Source organism: Lonchura striata, chromosome 10 (genome assembly GCF_046129695.1).
Source record: "Lonchura striata isolate bLonStr1 chromosome 10, bLonStr1.mat, whole genome shotgun sequence".
Taxonomy (NCBI): Eukaryota; Metazoa; Chordata; class Aves; order Passeriformes; family Estrildidae; genus Lonchura; species Lonchura striata.
In genome coordinates this window covers 19658460-19669290 of record NC_134612.1, presented here as the reverse complement: position 1 = coordinate 19669290, position 10831 = coordinate 19658460, and the positions used below count along the sequence as shown (strand labels likewise).

Sequence of the window (10831 nt, the reverse complement as noted above, 5' to 3'; positions counted from 1 at the left end):
ATATTTTAAGTTCTTTTTTTTTTTCTCCTCATTTTCCGTAGTTGTATTTTAAAGATTCGGCTCTGTATTATTTGAAATCAGTCTGCCGACAGTCCATGTATATATTTGAACTAATACCATCCTTATAACAGGTACATATTCAAGTTAAGTTTTTACTCCATTATGCACAGTTTGAGATAAATAAATTTTTGACATATGGACACTGAAGTTCCGCTTGAGTCTTGGATTTATTTTTGTAACGCAAGATGTTTTTTAAATAATTCATGCAGTAGAAGGTATCATCGTAGCCAACCGAATACGATACATAATGCAGTAATATATAGCTATATATATATATATAAAACACATGAATATTTTTATAGGTATGCATATATAGAGAGAAAGTACGATAGCTTTAATGGAAAAAGCGCCTGTGCCTCCTGCGGGGGGGACGGGAACGCGGAGCGAGGCTGCTTCCCCGCTCCCTCCCTTCCCTCCCGAGGACGCGGGGTGCGCCGGGCTCGGGGCTCTGTCGCCGCCGCCTTTGGCCACTTGTTGCCCCCGGAGGGGCCGAGCTGGGGCTGGCGGGGCCGGCGGGGCCTCCCGGCTTCCACAGGCGGATAATGCCCTTCTCTCTTTTCCCTTTCCCCACCGTGCCTCCTTCCGCGGGGCGGGCAGGAGGGGAGCCGGCTCCCCGCGGCCGGGAACCCGAGCGCGCCCGGCCCGGCCGCTCCCTTTGTCCGCCGCTTCCCAAACTTTCCTCTCCTGGCTCCTGGGCCGCGCAGGAGGAGGTGAGAGGTGGGGCGGGCGTAGGGTTGGCCGGGCAGAGGTAAGAAACAACAAAAACCGAACAAACCAACAAAAACAGTCGAATGCCAGAGACTTTCACGTTTTATCACAGCTCTTTCTTGAATCCTATTTCTTAAATTGCCAGCGCGGTGTAGCCCCGTTTCGGACACTCTCTGCAGCCGGTCGCAGCCCCAAAGAGAAGCGGTGGCGCCCGCCATGTAGAAGGAGAGATCCACCGTCCGTGCCAGGTAGAGTTTTACTTTGTACGGTCGTACCCGCACTTGCCGAGGAGCCGGCTCCGCGCCGCTCCGCGCCGGCGGCCCTGGCCGGCGCCAGGCCCCGCGGCCCGGGCAGGGCAGGGGGCGATGGGCACCGCAGCTGGGCCGCCCCTGCGGTCATTTGGTGCTGCTAACGCGGCTTCCCTTCGGGGAAACGAGCGAGAGGGAGATGTAAATATAATAATAATAATAATAATAATAATAATAATAATAATAATAATAATAATAATAATAATAATAATAAAGGTACGAATTTTGGGATTTGAAGTACTGTGATTGGAAACTGATCGTGTGTTCTGCTAATGGCATGTGGTACGTGGCAAGGAAAGCATGTGATGTTTGGCTTAGGCAAGGCACAGAGTGGGCACTCCGGCACGGGGCAAGCGTTGCTGAGCTTTTCTCTCCAGTATTTCTTGTCAGCCACTGGATTTCGCTTTAGGTCGGTGGTGGGAAGAAAGCTGGGTAAAATGCACACACGCGATCACACACACACACAAAATACACACACACATACACACACACACAAACAATTACCTGGCTGGTTGTGGCTTTTATTTGGTATTGCTATTTCCTAGGCTCAGTTCTGGCCTCCATCCTTGAAGCCTGGTGTCCAGATGAAAAGTAACATTGCCAGACTGGGAGACGTGGTGATTTGCTCCCTGCCTGGTTTGTAGTTTAGCTTCCTTTGTCCCTTTTATTTCTACATCGTCGCGGTGCTTGGGCCAGACAATAATTTTTGCAGATTCTCAACCTTTTCTGTGTCTTTTACGCTAATGCAAGAGAGTAAAACATTCTTTTTCAGAGCTGTGAGCGTTTGCAATGCATTTGGGGATTATTCACGTGGTAACGAGCCCACATCCCCGCTCCCGCTTGCCTCGCTGAGAAAAGAGAACCAGGAATAAAAGCCCAATCGATATCACGATTCCATTTTTAAAAGCGAATCTTAGCCAATTAACAGCAATAAAACCTGGCCCCTTTTTGAAGTGCTAACTAAAATATTCGAGGGGGGTATTTGGAAATGTTGGTCCTTTTACAATTCGCATAGAGAAGGCGAGCTAATACCCCTAAACAAAAGGCACTAAGCCACATATTCAGGCTTAGTGAATTCAGCAACTTTTTATAAGGGCAATTTGTTTAAGCTTAGATTTCGGAGTACGATTTGGAATATATGTGGTTGAAACCTGATATCACTTGGACAGATTCCTTACATCCACCCATCCACCCATCCATCCACCCATCCATCCATCCATCCATCCATCCATCCATCCATCCATCCATTTATCTGTTTAGGGAGGATAACCCAAAGCATTTTACATGTACAGCTGAACAGTTTTATTTTTAAAGTGCTACTTGGAGGAACGCCATTGTCCACTGCTCATTTTAAATTCAACACATTCAATAACGCCATTTACACCTAAGCCATTATCTTGGGCTTTCGTTTATGGCAGCTGAAATGTGTAGCAGAGCTCGTGGGTATGTTTTTATTTTGGTTATTGAAGACCTTTGGGGCTCTCCGTGGTTTCCCTCTCATGAATTGTTGTGTATTTTATAGCCAGAGTGATGCTCGGCCCAAGAGTGCCAGTGTAATGTTTCCCTAACCTTCTACAGAGCCGAAGTGAACCCAAGGATAAGATTATAGTTTCCCCTGTGATTTTTTTACGGCTTTTTAAGTACTGGGGTGTTAAAATATTTTGTGGAACTGGAGAGGTAGATTAGCAGGGTTTCTTGCCAAAGCTGGGAAGCTGGTATTACAGACTGTCCCAGGGGGAAATCGCTCACATTAACCACTAAATGAATATTTGACAAGGGCTCATTCGGGGGTATTATTACTACAAACGGGTCCCTACTGGACTTTCCAAGGGTCAAAGAGCAATGGTTCAATTAATTATTTAGACTGTTAGTAGATTTGGTTGTAATAGCTGCAGTTATTTCTGCAACCGACAGCTTCTTGCGGTGGGGGATCTGGGGAGAGGCTCTGCCTCGCAGCACCGGCTCCAGCCCGTGGCTCTCTCTTGCCGACAGACATTTCTTAGCCGAAACCACATTTTGATTCCTTGAGATGCCCACTGGTGCCAGGTGGGACATCAGGGGTGACAGTGATCCTCACAGCAGAGTGTTTTCTCTCGATATTCATTCCTCCTCTTCCCCAACGCGCAGCAGAGCTGGATATCTGCCTTCGAATAGGAGGTAGATAGCCCAGCAATTTAAGTAGTATATAATGTAAGTCCCACTGAAAGAAAGAGGCCCATTACTGATAGGTGTGATTAGATACACTTCAGTCATTTAAATCCTGATCTAACTCAAATACTAAAATGTAAAACCTGCTTCGGTGGTTGTGAGATTTCCGAGGATATATGCAAAATGCTGACATTCTGATGGCAGAAGAGCTTTGTCTTTGCTTTTTTAAACGCCAGTCAGCTTCGCCTGACACTGTCGTTTCAACATTTTTCTTGGTGAGGAGGGGAAAGAGAAGGGAGGATTATTTTGTTTAATTTCTACAACAAACATGTCCGTAGTAGTAGATACCAAAAAAAAAAAGAAAAAAAAGGCAAAAAACCCCAAAATAACGTTGGGAGTGTGCGATTAGGTGACAATAATGTATGTTGAATGAATAAGAGATAAGCTGCAAGGGGGGAGAGGGAAGCAGTAATTACAAACCCAATTCATTCAGCTTTTCAGGACTTTTGTTGTGGGAGCTCCATTGACGGGCTTCGAGCTGCCAGTTTTCTCACATTAAAAAGAACTGATCAGCGCCTCAGGGGGACAAGCAACACCGCTTAACTGCATAGTGATGGGGTCCTCATTTAGAGCCATTACAACAAGAAAATTAAACAGAGCCTTTGTGTGCACCAGGTTTACTTTTCAATTGCTGACAGTTTATAGCTAACTGCTCAGAGATTTAAGTTTGATTGCGGTTTGATCGCCTGCTAGTTAGTACCGCCGCTATTTTAGTTTTGGTAATTAAAACCAGTTTTTCTGACGATGGCACGGGGAATTGCGAGAGTTTGGTACTATTTTGCTTTTGAGGAATCAATTCACTTGGCGAGGACGTACAGCGCTACAGTGAGTGTGGGGGCTGGTTCACTCGGAAAGGAAAGGAGCCCGGGGTGGAAATTCGCGGAGCTGCGTTTGGCTGCACCGGAGCGGGAGGGCGAGCTCCGGCCCTGCCCGGGCACCGCCGCCGCTCCGGGCGGAGCCGCTGCGCCGGCAGCTGCGGGCTGGGGAGCGGCGAGGAGGAACAAAGCGAAACCCCGAAGCTCGCAGGATGGTTTTGGAGCTTTGCTTTGGAGTTCGCTGAGGGTTTGCTGCGGCTGAGCCGTGTGTGAGAGTGCGTGTGTGAGTGTGCCTGTGTGTGACCGTGTGTGCCTGTGTGTGACCGTGTGTGCGTGTTTTTGTATCCGTGTGCGCCTGTGCGTACAGGGGGAGGGGGCGCGCCGAAACAAGCTGCAATTATCCATTACAATTTAGCAATGTCGGAGGGGAGCGCGGACGGCCCTTCCCGGGCAGTGTGGTGCGGGTTCGGGCCCGGCCGTCCCGCAGGAGACGCCTGGGACGCTGCAGCCCTGCCGGCAGGAGCGGGGGGAAGCCCGGGGCGGGGGGCCCTCGTTGCGAGCGCCCGCGGGGAACGGAGCGGGGCCGGGCCGGAGAAGTTTCTGTAGGAGTTTGGCTCATCCGCTGGCGCAGCGTGCTGCCTCGCAGCACCTCTGCCATGTGGGCGAGAGCTTGTACAGAGTGGCTTTATGTTTTGAGGGTTTTTTTGTTTGTTTGTTTGTTTTGGTGTTTATTTTTTTTTAATTTGTCCCTTTTATATTTAATTCTTTTAGGATTTCTCTGTGTTTTGTTTGTGTTTTGCGCCCGTCCCCCGACCCCCTGATAAAAGCGCCTCTCCCTCCCTCTTTCCCTCCAAATGTGTTTCAGACTCAAGCCACCGAGCGGTTATTCCAAAGCAGTTGCCTTCTTCAGAGGGACGAGGTGGCCCGCAGCTCGGGAGGGTCCCGAGGGGCACCCTGCGGGACAGGGAATTGTCAGGCCGCTTCCGCGGGGCCCGGCCGAGCTGCGTGGGGCCAAAGCGGCGATGCCGCCGGTTCCTACAAGCTCTCGGGGCAGTGGGACGCCGGGGGAGAGCGCTCAGCCCGGGCACGGAGCTGGGCTGTGTCCTGGCGTCCCCGTCCCGAGCCCAGCGGCGGGCGCAGCGCTGCTCCGGCCCCGGGCCGGGATGTGCCCCCGCTCCCGCACGGGCGGCCGCTGCCCCAGGGAACGGGAGGGGAGGCCCGGCCTCCCGCGGGCTCCCCCGCCCCGGCTCCTCGGTGACCCCATCATCCCCGCAGCAGTTAGGGCTGATGACGTAATGTGGGCGCTTTTTTTTTTTTTTTTTTTTTTTTTCCCCAGAAAATCGTGATTAACGGCAGGGGATGGGGAGGGGCAGAGGGGGGAATCCCACCGGGTGCTGGAAAGACACGGGGCTCTGCAGAGGCTTTCCCGCGGGAAGGCTCCGCAGGGGTGTCTTGGCACACCAGCTCACACTCACTCACGCACACTCACAACTCACACGCGTTCCAGGCTGAGAGCTGGATCCTGCAAACCCGCCTCCCATCCTGCGGGAAGCTCCCAGCGCTGGGGCGGCCGGTCCAGGCGAGCCGACCTTACTCGGGCAAGTAGGGACGGCCAGGGCCGGAGGCGGCTCAGCCAGAACCGAGGCTCGCAGCGCTCTGCAGGGCGGCCGGGCCGGGCTCCGGGAGCGGGGCTGGGGCTCATCCCCAGCTGCCCCCGCCTGCCGGGCTCCGCTGCCGCGGGAGAAGCTCTCCAACGTGTCCTCCTGGCATCGCTGGGAATGATGGTTCCTTTAAGCTCTTACAAATTGCAGAAGTTGAGGAAGACAGAGAAATAATTAATGTATTAAAACAAGCAGCGAATTCCTCAGGAGGCACCTTATCAACTCCAGCCACACTGGCTTCATCCCTCCTCGTATGCTAATACCCCGTGACGTCATTGGCGCCAGATTGAATGTGAATCAGTTATGAAATTATTAGTTTTAGCTTAAAAAGCAATCTGGCTCTCCCGTGAGTGGGCTTTGCGTTGCTGCGGGTTCTCGCTCCGTGTCCTCCCCATGTTATGCACACACAGTAGCTGCGACTTTCCTGTCGCAATGAATCAATATTTCCAAAGCACACATCCTAACAGGGGGTGATGTAAAGAAACCCATAGATTAATTGGGTCCCGTTTCTGAGTCGGCTGTGTCTTCCTTTATCGATACACACTTTACACCCGAAACCAGACAGTCGGATTTCCTCCTACTTTTCAGGTAGGCAAGAGCTCCTTGTGATTTATTTCTGTTAAGATCCCACAGAGGGGGTGTTATTCTTTGCCAGCGTCTGCAAAAAAAAATACCCAGGAGTTTGCTTTTGCTTTTGATTGTGATGGAGGAAAATGGGCCAGAAAAGGGGGAAATGCAGAAATTGGTTGGTTGGTTGGTTGGTTGTTTCAAATAGAAATATTTTTATCTAGCACTTTGAAAAGGAGAGCATCCCAGCGGTGGAGGGCCAAGGGATCTGAGCGGGGAACAATGGGAATTAACACCATTTCAATCGCTGAGGCCACTCTAATTAGATGTCTGGGTCCGGCGAGATCAAATACCTGAATCTAAACCCCTCGGCTCGGTTTCTTTCGCTTGCAAATGCTTCTGAAAAACGGTTCTTCGAGAAACCAAGCTACCTCCAAATTCCCCGGAGTCCCTTTCGAGAAGTTTGGCCGGTAACAACTTTCTCCATGGGTTGGGGGGGCCGGCGCGTCCCCTCCCCGCAATGGCCCTGGCCCGGCACCCCCGGTGACACCCCCGCTCCCCCCGAGCTGCTGCAGGACACTTCGGGCTCTGCTCCCATGAATTATGAATAAACCTCTCCTGGGGAGCCCCGGCGTGGGCCCATCTCCGCTCCCGGGGCTGCGGAGCCCCGGCGCGGAACTGCCCCGGCCGTGGCAGGGGAGCGGCTCCGGCCCCAGCTCCCGCTCCCAGCAGCCCCCTAAGCCGGGAAGGAAAGAAGAAAAAAGAAAGAAGGAAAGAAGGAAGGAAGGAAAGAGAAAGAAAGAGAGAGAAAAAGAAAAGAAAAGAAAAGAAAAGAAAAGAAAAGAAAAGAAAAGAAAAGAAAAGAAAAGAAAAGAAAAGAAAAGAAAAGAAAAGAAAAGAAAAGAAAAGAAAAGAAAAGAAAAGAAAAGAAAAGAAAAGAAAGAAAGAAAGAAAGAAAAGTTGTAACTGGCTGAGAAGTGAGTTTTCTGACTAATGAAATCCAAAATGAGCGGCGAATATAAAGTATTGTAAGATTTCTTCCCTGCACCCCAGGCACTGATTGGCAATACTTTTTTTTTTTTTTTTTTTTTTTTTTTTTTTTTTTTTGTGCGTTGGTTTGAAAAGCAGGAAGAAATGTAATGAATTGAGTGCTGTCAGAGATGTCTTCTCTGTTGATGTGGTGAATGGCAGTAGCTCCCTGATCCAGTGCAGGTGCAGTAGAGCTGGGGAATAAAAGAGGGGGGCTCTCTGTTCAGTGGAAAAAGCACATTCCCTACAATAGACCACACACTGCCAGCCAGCACGGCATCAGCTCACACTCTCAGACTTTTTTTCGCCTCTTTCTACAGTCCTGAGCTCACAAAATGGCTATACATTAGCACTAGTTAGGGTTTGCTTTTAATGAACAGTTGTGACTCCTTTTGACCAACATTTAAATCTGCTGTGCTCTCTCTGAAGACAGGTCTGTTTTGATCACAGGTTTTAAAAAATGGCCCGTTTCCTAACAAGGCGGCTTATTCAGGGCCATCAGTTACATTTGATTGCAAAAAAAAAAAAAAAAAAGCTCTCGATTAATAAAACACATTTCCCAAGTGCTTCTAACGGGAAAGTTTTTTGCTGTTTGTTTTTTTTATATATATAATAAAGTGTTGTGAGGAGGAGGAGAGACACTGTTTTGAAATGGATGAGATGGTCTAATCCTATACACGAACGCATTTTAATCCTGTTTAGAGATAACCTGTCTCCTTTTTGGCTTAATATATTATCCTTATACATGGATACAAAATTCGCAGTCTTATTAATTCAGTCCAGATTGTTTTATTGGCTTATTTCCATAATATTTTTTTAACTTTTTTTTTTTTTTTTTTTTTTTTTTTTTTTTTTTACCCTCTCGACGATCTGCTCAGAGTAAGCTAGGTTACACTTGGTTACACAAGTTTTATTCGAAATTATTTCCAGGGCGAGGGCTCACTCCTCAGCCAAGAGGACTGATTGATTCTGTCCCTCTCCGCGTCGATTTGATGTGCCTCGTCCTATCGCGGCCAAGCCAATGAGCCGGGATTTTCATGGCATCCCGGAGCAGCCCTTGCTGATTTCTCTTGCACCTAACCTGCAAGAAGTAGATTAAGCTCTTTTGGATATACTTGCTGATGCATTGCGCCGAGGAAAATTGCTCGGCGTTTGCTTATAGAAACTCACGTTACTGTGAATGTTCCTTTTTTCCCCTAATCGTGGTAACAAATAGCATCAGCTCCTGGAACAGTTTGGCAAAGCCATTCTTGCCTGAGTAGTGCTAAACGGGAGAAGCTGACAGCTACCCGGTTATTACCTGAGCTCCGAGGAGCCCCCACCCCCAGCCGGTAACAAAACGTGTTGGCAATAAATGACATTAGAAGCAGCAGTCAGGTGCCGCTGGGCGCTTGCAGCACGTTTCCAGGGGGCAGATCCTGTCATCCCGCGCACAAACAATGGACCTCGTCTGCATAGGAGACAAGAGATCGATGCTGCTGTATCATATCGTCATATCACACCGTACCATATCGCATCGATAATCCTGTATGAAAAACGTCTCGTTTCCACTTCGTTCGGGACGTTTCCACCGCGCCGGAGCATCATCACCTGACAGCGCCTTATTGACTGCCAACAAGTTGTAGCTGCCCAGCCCCAGCCTTGGCCCCGCGGCAGCTCAGAAACAAACGCAGGGGAGCTGGGCCGGGGGTGGCGGTCCCTGCCGGGGCCGGGGGGAGCCAGCCCCGCCCGGGAAGGGGCTGCGCCCCGCCGCTGCTCCCCGCGCACCGGACAGCCTTTGTGTCCTCCTGCTGCACACACCCATGGTTAATCCTCCTTCTACCGCTCACACCCCGGACCCAAGGGGCAGCTCCAACCTATTTAGATCGCCTTGGTTGGTTGCACAAATTTAAGTGGCAAATGAGTTATAAACCTAATAACTGCTTTAATAAAAATAATGATTTGATTATGGCAGAGGAAATTTGCTGGAGTGCAGGGATGCGGCTGGGTTTGCGCTTTGGTGGTGGTGAGGTTCGTCTTTGCTTGAAACTCAGACGCCTTTAGAAAACGTTACTCCGAAAAGAAAAAATCCCAAACTCAAAACAAAATTGAAAACAAACAAAAAGCACCCCAAAATCAAAATCCTAAGAGACTTTACATTTAAAAAATCGTCCTGGTTCTCGGAGAACCGTGGAACATTTCCCGTGATATTCGAAAGAAGAATTAATTTGTAAACAGAAAAATCAATATGAGATTTGGGTGGCTTTGAATTAATTGAGAACAGTCAACACAGAGGACCATTAATCACAAACGCTGGTACCTCTTTCGCTTTTTCCCCGTTAAGGATGAAGTTTCTGCGCCTCTTTCAAGTGTATTTATGCTTCTGGTTTTACAAGAAAAAGTGAGGATGCAACAAGACCAGTCGCGTTGTCCTCTCTATACTTTTAACGCTAGCATATTGTTTGATTACTAATTCGAGTTAATATGATCTTTATGGCAACATAACAGTGGATAATTGGCCCTTTTTCTGAACAACAATGTAAATCACAATCGCTTTATTATTTAATAACGTCAAACGCTTCGTTGGATTGGCCCCGACAGAGAAGACCTTTTCTTTCTAGGCAGTGTTGTTGAGAAAGAACAATGCAGATCTAATTGTGGAGATTTCAGAAGTTGGCTCCTGTAAATGAACAGCTTAGATATGGAAGTTCCAGCAGATGTCTGCACTTTTCCCTGTGACAAACCTTGTAACCCCCCTTCCTCCCCCTCTGCCCCGTCCTCCCCCCTCCCCGACTTATTGAAGATTTTTTGTTCTCACATCCTAGCAACAACCTAAATCTTCCAGTCGCGAATACACCCCTTTCCCCTCGTTGCTACCCAGCCCTCAGATGGCCGCCTTAAGCGTACACACCAAATTAGCGCTTGGCCCAAGGCGCGCTCGCCCCTCGCTCGCCCCGGGCCCCCCATCAGCTGCGGCCTGGGGGGTGTCGGGCCGGCGGGGGCAGCCGGGGGGCTCGGGGCTCTGGCGCTGCGCTCCGCCACCTTCTCGCCAGCCCCGGGAGCGCACCGGGATTTGTTTTGCAACAGTTCAGAGGCGGCCGCGAGTTGCGCTCGCCGTTATGTGGCAGGAGATGTGTCAGGGCCCGCAGCGCCCGGGATGCGGGACGGGCCCCCGGGCGGCGCCCCACGATGTGCCGCCCTCTGTCCTGGGTGCTCGTGCCTCGGCCCCTCTGCCCGGCCCCGCTGAGCCAAAGCCTGCCCCTCCACCCTGGCAGCAGCAGAGAGCCTTTCCCGGCGGCGGGGCCAGCGCTCCAAGGCAGAAGTTGAGCGATTTCTGGCGGAGGGGGGCGCACCCCAGCGCGCATCCGCTCTCCCGGCCCGGTCCGGCACTGCGCGGCTTTTCCCTGGCGCTGGAGGCGCCCTGCCTGCCATGGGCCGCTCGGGGCGGGGGTCCCGCTCCCCTCCTCCCCGCCGCCCCTCCGAGGACAATTCCAGG

At 50.5% G+C, this 10831-nt stretch overlaps 2 protein-coding genes across 10 annotated transcripts in view; both read left to right on the top strand.

Moving 5' to 3' along the window:
- Nucleotides 1–207, top strand: part of SOX2 (SRY-box transcription factor 2) — a 2607-nt gene extending 2400 nt beyond the window's left edge. Inside the window, exon 1 of the mRNA XM_021543518.3 lies at nucleotides 1–207. This exon is cut by the window's left edge and continues 2400 nt beyond it. The gene's annotated coding sequence lies outside the window, so the exon portion shown is untranslated.
- Nucleotides 1–10831, top strand: part of LOC110477604 (uncharacterized) — a 271546-nt gene that overhangs the window by 236561 nt on the left and 24154 nt on the right. The window lies entirely within an intron of this gene.